Source organism: Narcine bancroftii, chromosome 7, assembly GCF_036971445.1.
Source record: "Narcine bancroftii isolate sNarBan1 chromosome 7, sNarBan1.hap1, whole genome shotgun sequence".
In the NCBI taxonomy this organism is placed as follows: Eukaryota; Metazoa; Chordata; class Chondrichthyes; order Torpediniformes; family Narcinidae; genus Narcine; species Narcine bancroftii.
The window spans coordinates 52,026,140-52,044,152 of NC_091475.1; the positions used below are offsets into that span (position 1 = coordinate 52,026,140).

General features: G+C 41.4%; 1 protein-coding gene across 1 annotated transcript in view; it reads left to right on the plus strand.

Annotated features, from left to right (window-relative positions):
* Window positions 1-18,013, plus strand: part of dmd (dystrophin) — a 1,604,005-nt gene that overhangs the window by 31,540 nt on the left and 1,554,452 nt on the right. The window lies entirely within an intron of this gene.

The following is an 18,013-nucleotide window of genomic DNA, read 5'->3' on the forward strand; positions in this document are numbered from 1 at the left end:
CATTGGAGATTGGAGATCCATTGGAGATTGGAGATCCATTGGAGATTGGAGATCCATTGGAGATTGGAGATCCATTGGTGATGATCTTCCAGAAATTGATAGACTCTGGGGAGATTCCAGAGGATTGGAAGGTTGCCAATGTGGTTCTTTAGCAAACATGTGTTCCAGAAAGTCCGTACACTCCTCCCCTAATTCTCTGACTTCTACGTCCTTCACCCTGGTGAATATCAAGGAGAAAGAAGTATTAATTTGGGTGCCATTCTTTATCCTTTGGCTTCACACACTGATTTCCCCATTGATCCCTGAGCAGACCTACTTTTTCCCTTGCTGTCTTCTTGCTTCTCATGTACTGATTTTAAAACAAATTGGATTCCCCTTCACCCTGCTTGCCAAGGCCGTTTCATGATCTCATTTTGCCCTCTTGACAACTTGGAAATATCCAGGGCTGTTCTGAGTGGAAAATGAAGTCACCATTCCATCCACTTCACTGCTGGACATGAGCTGATTAATAGATACATTCATGTAGCACAATCCCAAGTATTTCTTTACTTATTGTTATGGCTTCATTTTAAAATTAGATGTTACGAGGTTCTCTTTTCACAACAAATTGTGGTTATGAACAACACAGTAATAACTCAAGAAGTGTTGTTCCATTGTACTGTGAAATCAAACCAGTAATCAATCCCATTGTTATTGTTTTCCTTCTTGTGATAAAATAATTAGCGGGGTAAAATGTGCAAAGTTGATCTTATTGTTTCTCTCCAAACAACAATCTCTTTCATGAGAGTTGGCTCTATATCAAAACAGAGTTTCAGGTTTGTCTGAATCAGTTAAAGATCGCAAGTAGTTCTCAAATAACTTAATAGATATACAGTAATTAAATCCTGCCAGAATAAATTAAACCCAGATACTGTTTTAAATCTTCAGTTGTTTGCCCAGATGAAGCTTGGGAAACCTATTTATGACATCTTAGATGGCCAGGGCAAATATTATAGTGACTTGGAAATGTCATCATAAGATTGCCTTAATGAGGTTCATAATCAAGTGAAGGAGTTTTAATGCAATCCACTTGGATTACAAAATGTTTATTACTAACATCAAATATGACCTGAGAATTGTATTTTGATTTTTTTTCCCCATTATAGAAAAAGTTGGAAAATTATTTTGTGCAGGGATTATGCATTAGAAGTATGCTTTTAAACAAAGATTATTATTCATTGTGTTAAATTGCTGGGAGTGGTTTGTGTAAATATTATAACTCTGTTGATGTCATACTGGGAGACCAGTCACCAGTTTATTTTCATTGCCTAAGAATTTAGTGGTGGCTTCACAACCCACTTGAAAACTGTCCACAGAACTTCACTTTCAATAGAAGTTGACCAGAACCAGTGAAGTGGGGCAGTATCCTTGAGGAATCTCCTCTCAAAGGAAACGATGGTTCAGATGACTCTTAACAGAAGAAAATGTAGAGAATTATACAAAAGGGTAAAACAAAAGCAGCAGGAAAATAAGTTGAAATTATCGGGCAACAAAATTTCAGATATAAACTTGATTCGTCCAGCAAATTAGGGAATTTTTTTTTTTACTGAGGCTCCACTTTGCTGGCATTGGAAAATGTAGCAAACAAAAGAAAAAGAATGGGCAATTTGGGTTAAAAGTAGAAAAGTGAGGGGAAGAACAAGGGACAAGGGATCCACGATGGAAGGTGGAGGAAAATAAGTGTCCATTTGTGATCAGATGCACACTGATGCATCGACTAATTTTGCTGAACTGATGAGTTGTTGCATCATTCTGTTTCCATCAGAAACGTCTCTGGTTGCTGAAGGTTGCCTTGTAGATTCAAGTGAATCTGAGGCTTGACAAGCTTTGAGTTTCTTCACTCTTTGACAGTCATCAAAGTTGAAATTTACTATTTGGTGTTCATGCAGGTGCAAAAGGTAATCAAGGTGGCAAATGGAACAGTTACCATCATCGCTGGAAGGATTGAATTTAAGAGCAGGGCACCAGTGATGCGGCAACTATTGTACTGCATGCAGTTGTGGTCTCCTTTCTTGAGAAAAGATATATTGGATGAGGTGATGCTAAGGATGTTCATCAGGTTGATTTCAGAGATGAGGGGGTTAGCCTAGGAGGAGATTGAGTTGCCTGGGTCTCCCCTCACTGGAATTCAGAAGAATGAGAGGGGATCTTAAACATCATGTCAGAGATTGAGAAAATAGAGGCACAAAAGTTATTTCCTCTGGTAAGTGTGATGAGAACGCAGGGACATATCCTCAGGCTTCAGGGGACTCGGTTCAGGATGCAGATGAGGCAGAACTGTTTTCCTTTGTCCAAGGAAGCAATGAAGGCTAACTCATTGAATATATTAAAAATGCAGATGGAACTTTGCAAGGTAGGGAGTTAAGGGTTCCGGAGAAAAGTCAACTCTGTGGAGTTGAGTCTCCGGCCCATATCAGCCATGATCATGTGAAATGCTGGAGCAGGCTCAATGGGGCAAGTGCCATCTCTTGTTTTCTTCTCTTCAGACACCTCAGAAGCAAAATGGAATTAAGTCAAAGTCAATCCTGGGCTGAATTCATTGAAGTTTGCATATATTTTTAATCACAGGAGAGCTGTGCTGGGAATGAGGCACAGTGACACTTGAGAGAACTGCAATTCAGCATGACTGTTCATTTTTGAGCAATCCATTGTGAATCATATTTATAAGCTGCTGTTGAACTTGTCAAGGAAAGCTTTGGGGGCTGAAAATCTTTAAGTAACATGATTTAACTACAATCTCAATAGATTTGAAATTGCATGAAAAGTTTGAGCTAAAATGCTTTCATCTTCATTCACCTTTAATTGCTCTGATGAAATAGCAAAAGTGGTGTGTCATTTTTTTTTTGTCCTGAGGTGACTGTAATTTTTCTGTTTTATTTGCTGTGAATTGGGTTTAACTCATCTTGTCTGGATGCCTTTCAGTCCCATTGTGGTTTGGCTATTTTAAATTATTGTAATTGAATTGTTCTATGATAAGGTGGAAAGGAAATCAAAAATATAATGTTAGACTTGTTTTTCCTCATTGACACCTTCAAAGACCAATTTCTTGTGAAATCTGGTGGAATGCTCAACATTCTGAAATGTGTAATCTGCTCTAAATTGCTGATTTTTAAATTTTGGTTCAAGATTTTGTCCTGGAAAGATGCCAACTAGTTCAAAGTTCAGATTTATTGTCAGAGTACATATGTGACCCTGAGATTCTTTTTCTGGGGGAGGGGAGGGGGCAAGCAGAATTTCTACTTACCGGTAATGCAAAAAAAATGCATAAATAGCACAAAAGAGAAATGTAAACAAAAAATGTAAACAAATTGTGTAATACAGAAGAACAATATTCAGCAATAAATAATGTCCATAGTAAGAGTCCCTAAATGAGTCTCTGAGTTTGTTATTTTGGTGTCTGATAGTGGAGGGATAGCAACTGTTCCTGAACCTGGTGGTACAAGTCTCGCGGCATCTCTCTTTCCTGATGACAGCAGTGAGAACAGAGCATATCCTGGATTGTGTGGATCCTTGATTGCTGGTGCTGTCTGACAGTAGCATGTCCAGTAGCTTTTCTCTATGGTGGGGAGAGTTTTTGCCTGTGATCTACTGAGCAGTATCCACTACCTTTTTGCAGGGCTTTCTGCTCAGTGGTTTTGATGTCCCCGTGCCAGACCGTGATGCAGCCGGTCAGCTCACTTTAGAAATTTGACAAGGTTTCAATGTCATACAAAACTTCCGTAAACTCCTGAGGAAGCAGAGGTGCTAATGTGCTTTCTTCACAATACATGAGTGTGTTGGGTCCAGAAAAGGATTTCTAAGATGGTGACTCCCAGGAATTTAAATTTGCTCACTATCAGTGTCTTGTGATGCATGAATGAATATGTGAGTATGAAAGACTATGTACATGATTTGAAATAAATTGAAAAGGTTTCAATTAAAGAACACCTCACAGCTTGTGTCCATAAATATCTCTGGTCTGTCAACTGATGAAGAAATAAAGATTCAAGATTCTTTTATTGTCACATAACAGAACATGTACTATTACATGAAATTTCCTTCTGCCTGCTGTAAAGCAGATAGTCATCATTTTTGTCATCTGGCACCCCTTACAGTGAGAGAGAAAGAGAAGCAAAAGAGAGCCTCTTCAGAGTCACTGAGTATCTGTTGATCCATCTACGGTGTTCTAGCAGTTTCTGTTGTTACGCAGACTCCTGCTTGATTCATCGGCAACTCAAGCTCCAGATCCAAACCTCCGACCTGATCAGGAAGTCTTCAGTGCCTGAGGCCCTTTGGGAACCCTTCATGCCTTCAGCACCCTCTCTATTCCTGGCTGTAATACCTGTCCCCCAGAGACAGTGTCCAGCAGCCAGCAGCCTACATGGGTCTCTGGACCGCAAGTCTCTCGCAGCCTGTGTGGGTCGCGCACCTGCTGAACCTCTTGTTGGGCACCATCCTGTTGGGTAATCTCCTCTGCTTTTCTGTGCAGGTCTGCTGTCTGGAATCCCTCATGCCCCTGTGAGCACAGGCAATGCCATGTTGGGCACAAAGCTCTACAGTGGCAGGATTTCACTTAACAATGCTGTCTGTTCCTTTAACAAGCCGTTTGAAGCCTGTATGTGGAGCCATTGGCATTAGGTCCAGGACCCTTTGGAGGAGCCTTGTCTCCATTCTCCCAAATCTTCACCAGTGGCAGCACTGCGTTACAGCAGCTTGTCAATGTTAAAAGTCAGTATACCACAACATACATTCTGTTAAAATGGTGGTCAGAAGGAACTCTGACAAAGGACTCTCTTTTTTATTCCATTGATTTGCATATTAATATCATTGTTTGGACACCAACTGAAACCACAGATCAACAGTTAGAGCCTGGGTGCTGTCTGTGTGGAGTTTTCAGTGCTCTCTGTGACCACACACACATTTTGTCTGAATGCTCTAGTTTTATCCCATGTTTCAACATGGGTAAATTGGCATGAGTGTATGGGTGAATGGTAGAATCTCAGGGGAGTTGATAGGAAAGTGGGAAAAATAAAACGGGATGAGGAAAAAAAAATTGGGTGCTTGTCAGTTGGTTGCAGACTAAATGGGCCAAAAGGGCTGGTTCTGTGTCACAGCGACTTGGTCCTCGCAGAAACCAGCTTTACATGGTCAGTCAGGTTTTGAAAGGACCAGAAAAAAAGGGGAAGTTTGATAGAAGAACCAAAGGAATGAATTTGTCACGTTGTATGTAGCATACTAAAAGAACATTATAGTGAAGATAATTGAGCACCGGAGAGCTGCAGAAAATTCAATTGAGCTTGAGATTCTTTATTATGAAGGGAGATGTGGGAAGGTGTCATTGAAGTGTTCAGAATTACTGACAGAAGAGTTCATTATTTTGATAACCTGTTTGAAATTAGTACAACTTGTCACATTAGCAGTTCAGGACCTAAGACATTTTGAGTCATTAGAGCCATGTGAGATACTGTACATTTCCTTGTTGTAGTAAATATGTGAAACAATACACCCAAATCCCCAAATGTTGATTTATTTCTTCCATGCCCGCTAGCCTGACCATGAATTCAGCAGTTTGCAGCCCAGTCTCTTGTTCTTTGTGCTAAATATCTTTCATTTAATTTTGCATTTCTTGAAAGTCTTTACCTCCAGGCTATAATTTCAATTTTTCAACCACCCAGCTTCAACGTCTACCACATTACTCTGTCATCCATGTGGTTTGAATGAAACTTCTCCCTCACACTCCCTCAATTTGGAGTCTTGTAAAACATGTATTGAATTAGACAGCAAGTGATAATTCATTCTTTCTTTGGCTTGGCTTCGCGGACGAAGATTTATGGAGGGGTAATGTCCACGTCAGCTGCAGGCTCGTTTGTGGCTGACAAGTCCGACGCGGGACAGGCAGACACGGTTGCAGCGGTTGCAAGGGAAAATTGGTGGGTTGGGGTTGGGTGTTGGGTTTTTCCTCCTTTGCCTTTTGTCAGTGAGATGGGCTCTGCGGTCTTCTTCAAAGGAGGTTGCTGCCCGCCGAACTGTGAGGTGCCAAGATGCACGGTTTGAGGCGAGATCAGCCCACTGGCAGTGGTCAATGTGGCAGGCACCAAGAGATTTCTTTAGGCAGTCCTTGTACCTCTTCTTTGCTGCATCTCTGTCTCAGTGGCCAGTGGAGAGCTCGCCATAGAACACGATCTTGGGAAGATCCCAAGATAATTCATTATTGTCTCTTTAAACCCACGACAGCAACAGAGTCCAAAGCTGAAATTCAAACCAAATTCACTGTTGTTCATATTGACTCATCATTACCAAATGGCTTTTAAATTCAGTACCTGTTGATTTTTTTTTTTGCTCATTGACCTTGGTAGCTACCTGTTTCACCTAAGGCAGTGACAAAGGTTGCTATGGTTACCTTGAAGGTATTGATTCATATTATTATTCTCAGAAGGAAATTGACAGGCCCACATCAAAAGCAATAACATTACAGAATTATTTTCTTCGACAATTAAGCTTCCAGATCTGATCGTATCACTGCCATAAATATTGGAAGGAAGTTTGGACATCGATCTCAAGGAGAGATACAAGTTTTAAATTTAAACATATTGCATGGTAACAGGCCATTTCAGCCCACGAGTCTGTGCTGCCCAATTCACACCCAATTAACCTACACCCCGGTATGTTTTGAGCAGTGGAAGGAAACCGAAGCCCCCGGAGAAAACCCATGCAGACACGGGGAGAACGTACAAACTCCTTTCAGATAGTGTGGGATTCTAACCCAGTTCAACCGTGTTGTACTTTGGCAGTTAGCGGGGGAATGTAGGATAGGTGAGTAAAGGTATCCAGAGTGAGTTAAAGGACATATTTGATCCAGCAAACCTATGAGAGCAACAATGGACATCGCTTAATATTTGGGACACATAAGGAAGCTGAGGAGGGATGTTGAAAGGAAAAAACCCAGATTAAAATGTATAGATAAAATTTTGTTTTAATATGAAGAGGGCAACAATAACATAGTTAAAGGAAATAATATTCTATATTGAACTAGACCCAATATTGCCTAATAGAGCTATTCTCAACCTTTGTTCAGCGATGGCCCCCTGAGGACTCTGCTCAAAGTTTATGGGCCCTTTTCCCTGTGAAACGGGGACAATTTGGCTTCTTCCACACTTCTCTCCTCCTGATTGCAAAAAAAAATATAAAGCATATTTATGCTGCGTGAAGTGAAAAGAAAATTAGGATTTTACTTGTATTTGCTGTGGCCCTGGTTGAGAATAGCTGGTCTCAGAGCTTTAGGATTTGGGAAATACAAGTTGATGGGATGTTAACAGGTAATTATGAAGGCCTCCAAGTAAAAATAAAATCAAATGGGATTTTATGCTCATCACAAGAGGTGCAGAATTTAAAAGTGATTTGGTGATGATGAGTCATTATAACCCCTTTTCTGCTGGAACTCTGCATTATAGCCAGCTCGTTTTTATAAAAAAAAGGCAAATTTACCTTTTATGGTGATGATCTATGTTGTGTATCCCATGGTGCTTTTATGCAGAGCTGAGTAGGAGCTGGCTTTCAGAGCTGAAGGAGGCAGGGCAAGTGGTACAGTGGCGCTGCCTGCCTCCATGACCTCAAACATGCATGCCAAGAAGGGAAAGCGGCCTATACTTGAAAATGACAACTGAAGAACAGGTATAAGTGCAAGTGGAGATCTGTGCAAGCAGTCTTAGGACTCAGACAGATCTCCTATACAACATAATAGTCTCTATTTAACCATATGAGTTTTAAAAAATTTGCACGCCTAGGTGGCGGGCTGATGGCGTCATCGTGATTTCATCAGCCCTCCCCTTTGGAGCTGCATTCAGCGGCATTCCTTTTACGGAGGAGTTGGAGCGACTTCACTCCACCTCTGAGGTGGATGGAAGATGAAGCAAGTTTGTCCAGTCAATCTGCCTTTGAACCTTTTATGGAGTTAAGTGAAGCGATTTAAAGACAGAATATCTGTCTTTACAACCGCTTCTCTCCCTCCCCACTATGAAAGAGCCTTATGAAACCTAACTGATCTTGTTTCAAGCTTTCAGCTTTGGACTCTGCATTGCTATTGAAGCTTTAAAGAGACAATCATTCATTATCAGTGGGGTGCTATCTGATTCAATGCATATTTTATTCAAAGGATTGTGTAAGGGAGATGTTTCATTCATGTTTCATTCAAGCCATGTGAATTACCGAGCAATAATATGGTAGATGTTCAATAAAAAAACAAATGTTAAAGATAGATGGTGGTTGAAAAGATTGAAATTACAGAAATTATAGGGTGAAGATGCAAAATTAAATGCAAGAATTTGAGCACAAAGAACAAGATACACTGAAAAAAGCTTTTGTACTCATTGACAGGATAGAAGACTCAGAAGAAATAAATGAAGATTTGGGATTTTGTGATGTCTTTATGGATATGTTTACTCCAATAAGGAGCACCTGACTTGGTTTTCATGCCCCAAAATCTCACTGCTCATGAACTGCTAATGCCAGAAGTTGTGCCAATTTCAAATATGTTATTTAAATTTATTAACCGTTCCGATAATACTTCTGAATATATCAATGACACCTTTACGAACCTCCCTTCTTCATAATGCAACATCACTGGCAATTCATCATGGTTAAATGTAGATTCAATCGAGTCGTCTCGTGATCAAAATTCTTCACTGTAATATGCTGTGTAAATTTCACATGTAACTCATTGCTTTTGTACTTCTATTGAGTTTCCCACTTTTTGATTGGCCTCTGCCTTTCAAAGCATGACTAACCGTGCAAAGCTCATTTCAGAGTTTTGACCAACTCAGTCTGCATCAACTTGCTTGCATCAATTTTGGACTGAACCCATTTTACTTTTTTTCTCTTTCCCGTCAACTCCTTCTCAATTCCACTATTCACCCCAAAACTGAGGACAAAATACCGAGGCCAATTTACCAACAGTCTCTTGGACATGGGATGAATTTGGAGCACTCCGAGGATACTTGTGTCATCACAAAGCAAACCTATAAAATCCACACTGATAGCATCCAAAGTTAGATTCAACTTGGAATAGTTGAGTGCAGGCCAAGAATTCTGTCATTAAACTTGTGCTCCCTGTTTGGGTTCAATCTTCCAAAGTGTATCATTTTGCACTTTTCTGGATTGCACTCCATCTTCCACTTCTGTCTAACTCAGCACCCTGTTAATAACCCATTGTAGTCTATGACAACCTTCTATGCTATTCATAACACTTCCAACCTCATGTCATCTGCTAACCCACCTCTCCACTGCCTTGTGTAATTTATTTATAAAGTTTGCTAAGAGCAGAGGTCCCAGAATAGATCCCCGTGGAACACCGGTAGTCACCAATCTCCAGTCAGTATAAGTTCCATCTGCTCTCACCCTCTGCCTTCTGCAGTCAAGCCAATTCTGAATCAGCTCAGCCAAGTTTCCATGGCCCCCATGTCTCAAGACTTTCTGGATGAGCTGGCCATGGGGCACCTTGTCAAACGACTTGTGCACCATATCAGCTGCTCTGCCTTCATTGATTGAATTGAACCAAGGCTTCTGGAACTGTGTGGTTTCAGTGGTTGGGGGGATAAAATGGAACTGTGTGGCTTCAGTGGTTGGGGGAAAAAAAACCTCCTTCTCTGTTTGCTCTGGAGCAAAATTGGGAGTTGAAGTTTGTTGCTGTGGCTCAATGCTCAATTAGTAGCCCTGTTCTCTTTGAGCCTGGAAGATTAAGTTCCACTGAAAAATATTGAGCAAATAAAACCCAGAATGTTCTTTCAGCGAAAGTGTCACCTTCAGCATGAGACATGATCTGGTAAGCCCGTTTGCTCTCAGATATTGTGCTGTTTCAAGGAAGAACAGGCTGAAAAGTGCTACTCCCTGAGATCAATCTAACTTGATTATGTTGCCACTTACTGTTTTTTTTTTGGGAGCCTGATGCATCCACATCAATGACAATTAAATTTCAAATAGTAATGACCTCCAGTGTTTCTTGATTATAAAAAAAATATATATTTTTGAACCTGCAAAGCATTTGGTAATTTTGTATTTGGTAATTTCTTTCTGCTAGCCTATTGACTGACGTCCCAGTGTTGAGTGGAAGTAAGGAGATTGTTTAACTGGGTTGTCCTGCTTGTGAACTGCTGCCAATGAGGCAGGTGGTCAGTTGACGTCAGGACTATTGTGCTCTTGCTCTGGCAGTGAGATCCTTTGATTTGTGTTGTGGTTGAACTAAGTATTATGAGACATTTGAATGGGTGCAGTGGTTTTTATTAAAATGCTATTTGTGATTAATTCTTCACAGAACCTGAAGAGGATTAGAAAATAGAAGGAATTGTTGACCATTTTTCTATTAAGTTTGCACTGCCATTCAATATGGTCATGGCTGACCAGCCTCAGGCCCCTTACCCTTTTTTGTACCAATTTCCTATTGCCCATAATTCCCTGGTCTTTCAAAAAAAATGTATCCTTTGTCTGCAGCCTTCATTGTAGAGGTTCACCATCATCTGTAAGATTACAGATTACTCCTCATAAAATATTCTCAACTTCTAGCCCTGAATAGAATGGATTGATATCCATTTTTGACATATAAGAAAAATATTAATGATGCCTTTACAGAATGCAGAAAAAGGCATTGGTTTGCTGGTTTTGTGTTTAAAATCAAGAATCTTTTTTAGTGTGTTGAAGAACTGCAATTTGTGGTGTTGATGGATGTTTGTGGTAACAGACGTTGCACTTTGTATCATAATGGGTTGCATTTAAGTGGCACGACAAGAGCTATACTTGTCAATGTGTCTGTAGTGTCAACTTTTGGTTTGCACTGGAAACAGTAATAACATTAATAAATGCGTGATGAATTGCATTAATTAAGGAGAACGGAAGATCACAGTGGATGCAAATTAGGTTCAAAGTAATTATGAAAACTCTGAATCACTTGCAACCACCAACTGATAATGGTTTGGGATATCATTGTATGCAGTTTTTAATTTTATTGTTTTCTCATTCTCGAATTCTGCTGCAATTGAGAGGAATAAAGCAGTTGACAAATTGGAAAAGGGGTGGTGGAGCTACTTGGACAATCTGAGAAGGAAATTGCATTTATAATTTTGTTTTTATGCATATTTCCTCTCAGAAATTTAGGTATATTTTGAATGTCATTGTTTTAACAGTGGCTGTGCCATGTGGAGTAGAAGTCCCTCTTTTAAATTTTTCAAAAAATAAATTTAAAACCACTAAAAATTCACATAATAATGATGATAATAATTATACTTAATAATAATAATTAATAATAATGATACAAATCAAATAGAAATACGTGTGGGTTACATAAAAAAGAAAGAAAAAGAATCCCCCCTCTTGTATACCACCTCTCCCCCCTCTATTCCCCTACTAAAAGAAAAAAGGAGAAAAAGGGGACAGGAGACCCTCAACAGGACTGCCTATTAGTTTAAAGTTTCTTTTAATATACTGAGACCTTGAGGAGAAAGGGTATATCAGAGGTTCAATTAAATATTCACACCCACACTTTGTAAATATAGGTACCATATCTTCCAAAATATATAATATTTGTCTTTTAAATGATAGGTAATTTTCTCAAGTGGTATACAACTCTGAACTTCAGCATGCCATCTTTCTTTACCCAGATCCATATCAGACTTCCAAGTTATGGCAATACATTTTCTTGCTAGTGCAAAATCAATTTGAACAAACTTCTTTTGATACATATTCAATTTCAATTTAGGTTTAACACCCCTAATATCACTCAATAAAAATAACATTAGATTCTATGGGAACTTAATCCCCGTTATTCATTCAAATAAATTACCTATTTCTAACCAAAAAGGTTTAACTTGGCAGAAATGCCTCTTCAAAGTACAACCATTGATGGATTCCAAAATGTCCAGTGAAATCCCATGTTCAGAGAGGTTTACTTTGATAAAGATGGAGATCAAAAGGGGAGGAGCATGAGGAATGTATCTTTTGCCCATTATTGACACTCAATTTTAAAATAACAAGAACTTGGAGTTAAGATTGTAAAATTATTTATGGACATGTAATAGAATGGAAAAATTAATGTAATGGGGAAAAAAGGAAGGTAAGGTACAATTGAAATTAATATTTTATTCAATGTTCAGAATGAAAATTACCAATACATGGGAGACAGAAGAGATTACTATATTTGATGGCACATGCAACCACCGCACGCCCATCCCCCAATTTCAGCAGGGAATATTAAGAAAAAAGTATATTTTTAGGAAAGCATTGAATGTATTGAAATATATATATCTACAGTAGAGCAGAAAAAAATCTTGGACAAAACATTCAATGAGGAAAAGAAATATCTTCAATAATAATACTGCTGTAATCAACAAGAGAAAACAAAAGCAGCTTGGTTATAGCAGAAAACATTCTATAAAAATAAACTGCCTCTATCCCGCTCTCTCCTGGTGGTCCACTATCAGTCCCCATGTTTGTCTCACTGCCCTGTTCTCTCCCGGTGGGAGGTGGGGGGAATGAGGCACTGGGATCAGGGTGAGGACTGGTGGTGGGTTGTCGGGAGGGGAAGAGCAGGGGAGTGAGATCAGTGTTGGGACGTGTTAGGTCTGCTTTGTTCATGAATGAGTGAGACAAACACCAGGCTGAGTCGAAATCAGGGTTCTTTGTTCTTTATTACCGGATTGTAACACTTGCGACCAACCATGTTAGTCGGAGAATGCATTCTGCCGTTATCAGCAAAATGGTGATTTTTTATACCCTTGGATATGTGCTTAGAACATCATCATATCATTACTTGTCCAATGACTAAAACTGTTGCTATCCTTTCCCTGCTAGCTTCCTGCCTCTCAATCCATCAATGTCTCTCTTATCTTGTAAGTACAAGGATGCATTCACATCTTGTTACAGCCCTGTACATTCCCATCTCATGATGTTTTACCTAACAGGAGTACAAGGACACCTCCCCTTCTTGTTACAGCCCTGTACAGGGTAACTCCCTACACATTCCCATCTCATGATGTTTTACCTTACAATCCCTCCTTTGTCCTCTTTAGAGGACAATCTCGCCCTGACTATGCTACCACCGCGTTACATTAGTTCGCCTATTATTGCCAAGCTCTATACGGGTTCTGTTCACAGGGTAGTTCGGCTGGTGGGCGAGGGCTCCCCCAACCCTCCTTTGCGTACACCCCCCATCTGTCACCCCGATCCCATTGCCCGTTTACAAGTTTCATCCCATTTGCCCCCAAGCAAAAAACTAGCTAACCCCCCGTACATTAGTAAATTCCCAAGTTAACATATGGTCTACAATCTAATTCATAATACTTGTTCTACAATCTGATTAATAATGTTTGTGTTACAATCAATGTTATAATATTTGTTCTACAATCAAGGTTATAATATTTAGGTTACAAGCAAGGTTAAAATTATATGTGTAACAATCTAATTCACAATCCCTCCTTCCCATCACATTCCCCTTCAGACTCCAGATCGATCTCAGCAACTTTCTCCGCCTCCTGTAATGTGAGATAGTCTTGCTCCACAGCCTGCACAGCTTGATATTTCGGAGGCAGTTCATCACGGTCAGCAAAGGCTCTCTCTATGGTCCTCGTGACCAGCGTTCGAATGCATGGAATACAACAACAGCCACAAGTGATAAAAATTGATACAGAAATGAACAAACCCAGCAAAAGTTGTTCTAACAATGTGCTCCATCTCCCAAACACTCCCTGTAACCAGGATAAAACAGGATTGGAGACTCCAGACTGGGCTTTTAATTCTTTCGCCAATGCCCTAAGTTTCGTTAACCCCTTAGTGAGTGATCCATCTGGCCCTGTGTTATTAGAGATAGAAGTGCAGCATAGATCTCCAAACATAGCACACACTCCACCTTTCTCTGCCAGGACCATATCAATCGCTATCCTATTCTGAAGTGTCATAAGGGAAGTTTCTGACAGTTGTTGATGTATTGCCTCAACAACGTCCCTGGTCAAATTTGCAAGGCGCTGGACATTATAGTGAATAAGGTTGATCCTATTAACATTCTTATTTACAGTGATGGGAAAAATTGCACTAAAAACAGGAAAGCTTTCAAACCCAGCTGCAATCTCATCGGCTAATTTAAATTCGTCCGGAATATTCCGGGCTTGGCCAATGGCATCAATCCATACCCCATCAGGGTTCCTTCCTCCCGGCCCCAAGAGTCCAACACTCCTCCTTTTTCTCCACAGCCAACTCTCTGTGTGGCGCAATTCTAGGGAATCCTCGTCTCCCTCCTGCCTTTTGACAATCAGCACTGGCGCATTAAGGGTTACTAGAGCACACCGACCATCCCAGTTAGCGGGGAGCCAGTTGTACAGCACTCTTCCTCCACAAAACCACCAAATATCCGCCCTAGCCTGGGTCAAGCGGGTTGCACTACTGCTATGTGAGAGATCAACATGAGTCCTGCACGAGTCGCTGGGCAGCCAACCCACATGGAAAACATGCGCTGCTGTGTTGTTGTTGGCAAAACAAGTAACATTAGTTATGCCTGTGGATCTAAAGACAGGGGGAGCTACATTAGCCGGAGCTATGGGAAACGTCTGTTCCCATATCAGACACCTATTCAGTGGGTTGGATTCTGACATTAGGTTCAAGGCGCAGTCCATAGCATCTGTCTCCTCAAAAATTGATCTGCTCATCCGTAATAATGGCCTTCCTCGGGCACAGACCCAGCAGTTCCCATACCCTGCTTGGTCCGCATATTTACCCATCTGATCTATCCAGGAGTTTGACTCATCAATACCTGTCTCAATTGCTATCTTCTCTCCCCTGGACATCTTCGTACTGTCGAATTTTCTCACTTCCCCCTCTTTCGAAGTGGGTTTAATTATGTCCTTTGTGTATGTTTGTAAGTCGAACCTCACCACTCCCCAAGGATCTTTTCCACTAATAGACACTCCAATCATTAGATAGAAGAGGTCTCCGACACCATGTTCTCTCCCTGTGCCCCCCTCGCATGTCTTAGAGCTCCATCCCTTCATATTCCACGGGTTGCGCAGCCCCGCCTTTACTGTCAAAATCAGGGGATTCTCTCCTTTCATTGAATAGGTCACAGCACCACGTATCAGGGAGATTTTAGTGAAAAAAATATAATAAGGTTTGCTGGACCCTTTGTTAAGGGGTTTTCTTATCCATCTAGTGTCGGGTCCTGTCCACCACCAAACCTCACCCCAAGACGGACAGACATGTAGACCCCATTTAGGATATCCTATTTTAAAGGCACACATGTAAATATCATATCCTCTCCAGGACGCCTCATTCTTACCACACGCTATTATACTGCATAGATCGAACTGGAAGGTGTTACCCCTGTCTTTGTCTACCTTTAGAATAACTTTGGCCCCGCAAGAATCCGAGCTATTCTGCTGACTTATCCGGCATCCCATTAGTAGTACTGCCCATAGGGCCCCCGGTATCGTCTGCATGAGTCTCATCAATTCTATCAAGGCTGGCTACGTGCTGTTTTGCCTTGGAACAGTAGGCAAAATGATGCCAATTATGATCCCCTGGTTTGTCAATTCTTACCGACCTATCTGTTACGGCGGTAACAGTGTATGGTCCAGACCACCTAAATTCAGTCCAATGTACTTTACCTGGTTTACAGATATACACCAGGTCTCCCTCCTTTACTGGAACTCCTTAGGTGTCCGGGTTCTCCTTACTAGCATTCGCCACCTGTTGTGAAACTAAAGCAACCATATTACCCAGCATCTGCATATAATGATCCAGTTCCACTTCCCTTTCTTCCCACAACTTAACCCATGCTGGATCAGTCTTTGGACCGGGCATGGGTCGACCCGTTAGAATCTCATGCGGTGACAGGAAGGTATCTTTGGCCTTCTCTTGTCGCATAGACATCAGTACTAATGGCAATGCCTCAACCCAATTCAACCTGGTCCCCCCTAAAACTTTCCCTAATTAGATTTTATCGTTCTGTTTGCCCTTTCTACTAACCCCTGGCTCTCAGGCCTATAGACACTACCAAAACGATGTTTGATCCCTAGGTATTCTTCAACCTGTCGGATCAGCTCATTCTTAAAGTGAGACCCATTATCAGAGCATATCCTGCTGGGGACTCCATAGCGGGGTATTAACTCTCGCGTTAGCCAGCCTATTACACTAACCGCATCTTCTTTCTTTGTTGGAATAGCCTCCACCCATCGTGAGAACCTATCTACTGCCGCTAAAAGATATCGGTAACCCTCCTTTGTCCTAAGGTCAGTACCCATATCTGTATAGTCAATATAGATCTCTTTCCACGGGGCTGTCGGTACTGGAAATCGTAAAAGCGGGTGGGGTAAGGTGATCCTTTGGTTATGCCCGTTGCAGATAGTACATTCAGCTCTAAAGTTGTCAATGTGCTCGCGTAAGTGGGGATTCCACCAATGTTGTTTAAGCGTATTATAAGTTTTGGTGGCGCTAATGTGAGTCGGCCCATGTGCTTCTTCAAATAATAGCGGGAGTAATTGACGAGGGGCAACTATCGTACCTATAGGGGAGCGCCAAACATGTACTGTCTGATTTTCATAGCTGATCTCCTGTCGAGTGGCACCGCGTTTCATCCATTCCTCTTTCTCACTTGGGCTAGCTTTTTCCTGTATTTCTATTAGGTGCTCAATATTCGGTGGGGGTCCCTCTCCCTTCTCATCTGTGTAGTCATTCAATCTGCTACAAGTCTCCTTAGTTTCAGATTCATTTTTTTTGTTATGGGACCTCAAAATCATTCCCTGTATATGTTCATGATAACCAGTAACCTGTTTGGCTGCCCTGTCAGCCGCCGTGTTTCCCTTCCCTTCCTTTGTGTTATCTGGGGAATGCCCCGCCACCTTAATTAGGCTCAGAGCCCGGGGAAGCATGACCTGTACTGTAGTAGGTTTTCGATACCCTAGTATCTTTTCTCTATGTGCCTCAGACATGGCCGTACCGTTTTTACCCACGAGTCTTCCTAGGAAAGTTACCACCCTCCTTCCGATCTGACATTTCGACCTTTTTACTTTAAATCCAGCCTCGCCTAACCCCTTGAGTAAAACTGCTGTCCCTGTCAGGCATTCATGTGGCGTTTTCCCTGCTAATAGTAGGTCGTCTACATACTGAATCAGTGTAACATCTTCCGGGAGCTTTAATTTCATTAGGATTTCGCTAAGGGCCTGATTGAACAGTCCTGGACTGTCCTTATAACCCTGAGGTAATCTAGTGTATGTGTACCGATGTGCTTGGTAAGTGAAAGTGAACCAGTCTTGGCATTCCTCAGCTAATTTCAAGCAGAAGAATGCGTTTGCCAGATCAATGACAGTATAGTATTCGTGCTCCGGACTCAGAGCCCTAAGTGCTACATATGGGTCTGGGACTGGTCTCCCGATAGTCTTGGTAGCCAAGTTAATCTCCCGGAGGTCGTGTACCATCCTCCAGTCTTTTCTACCCTGTTTGGGAACAGGCATGATGGGCGTGTTCCACATACTGTCAGGTGCCGCCCTTAAAACCCCTGACTCCATTAACCCTTCTATCGTTCCTTTAATACCCTCCTCCTGACTGGGCGACAAGCGGTATTGTTTTCTCCATATTGGTTTCTGCCCGGGGTTGGCCAATTCTAGAAATACCTCTCCTTTTATTACTCCCACATCATAGGGCCCCGTTGTCCATATATGTGGACTCAGATTAGAAAGATATTTGTCTGAGTCTCTGTGATCAATATTTTCTCCTTCTATGGCTCGGTCTCTTTCTACTTTCTCATTCACAACCTGGTCCCATGCTTCAATATTCAGTCTGACAAATTTTCCTCCCTCCGAGGTGGAATATCCCGGGATTTCTGTCTGCCTGTATCCACACCCTATCGCTTCCTTTACCATCGGACCCAGCTGTCGAGCGTGATGATCTTTGGCAATACCCAAGGTCACATGAGGCACACTTTCTACTCCTAAGCAGAACCACTCCATTTGTTCTTCTGTCATGACAA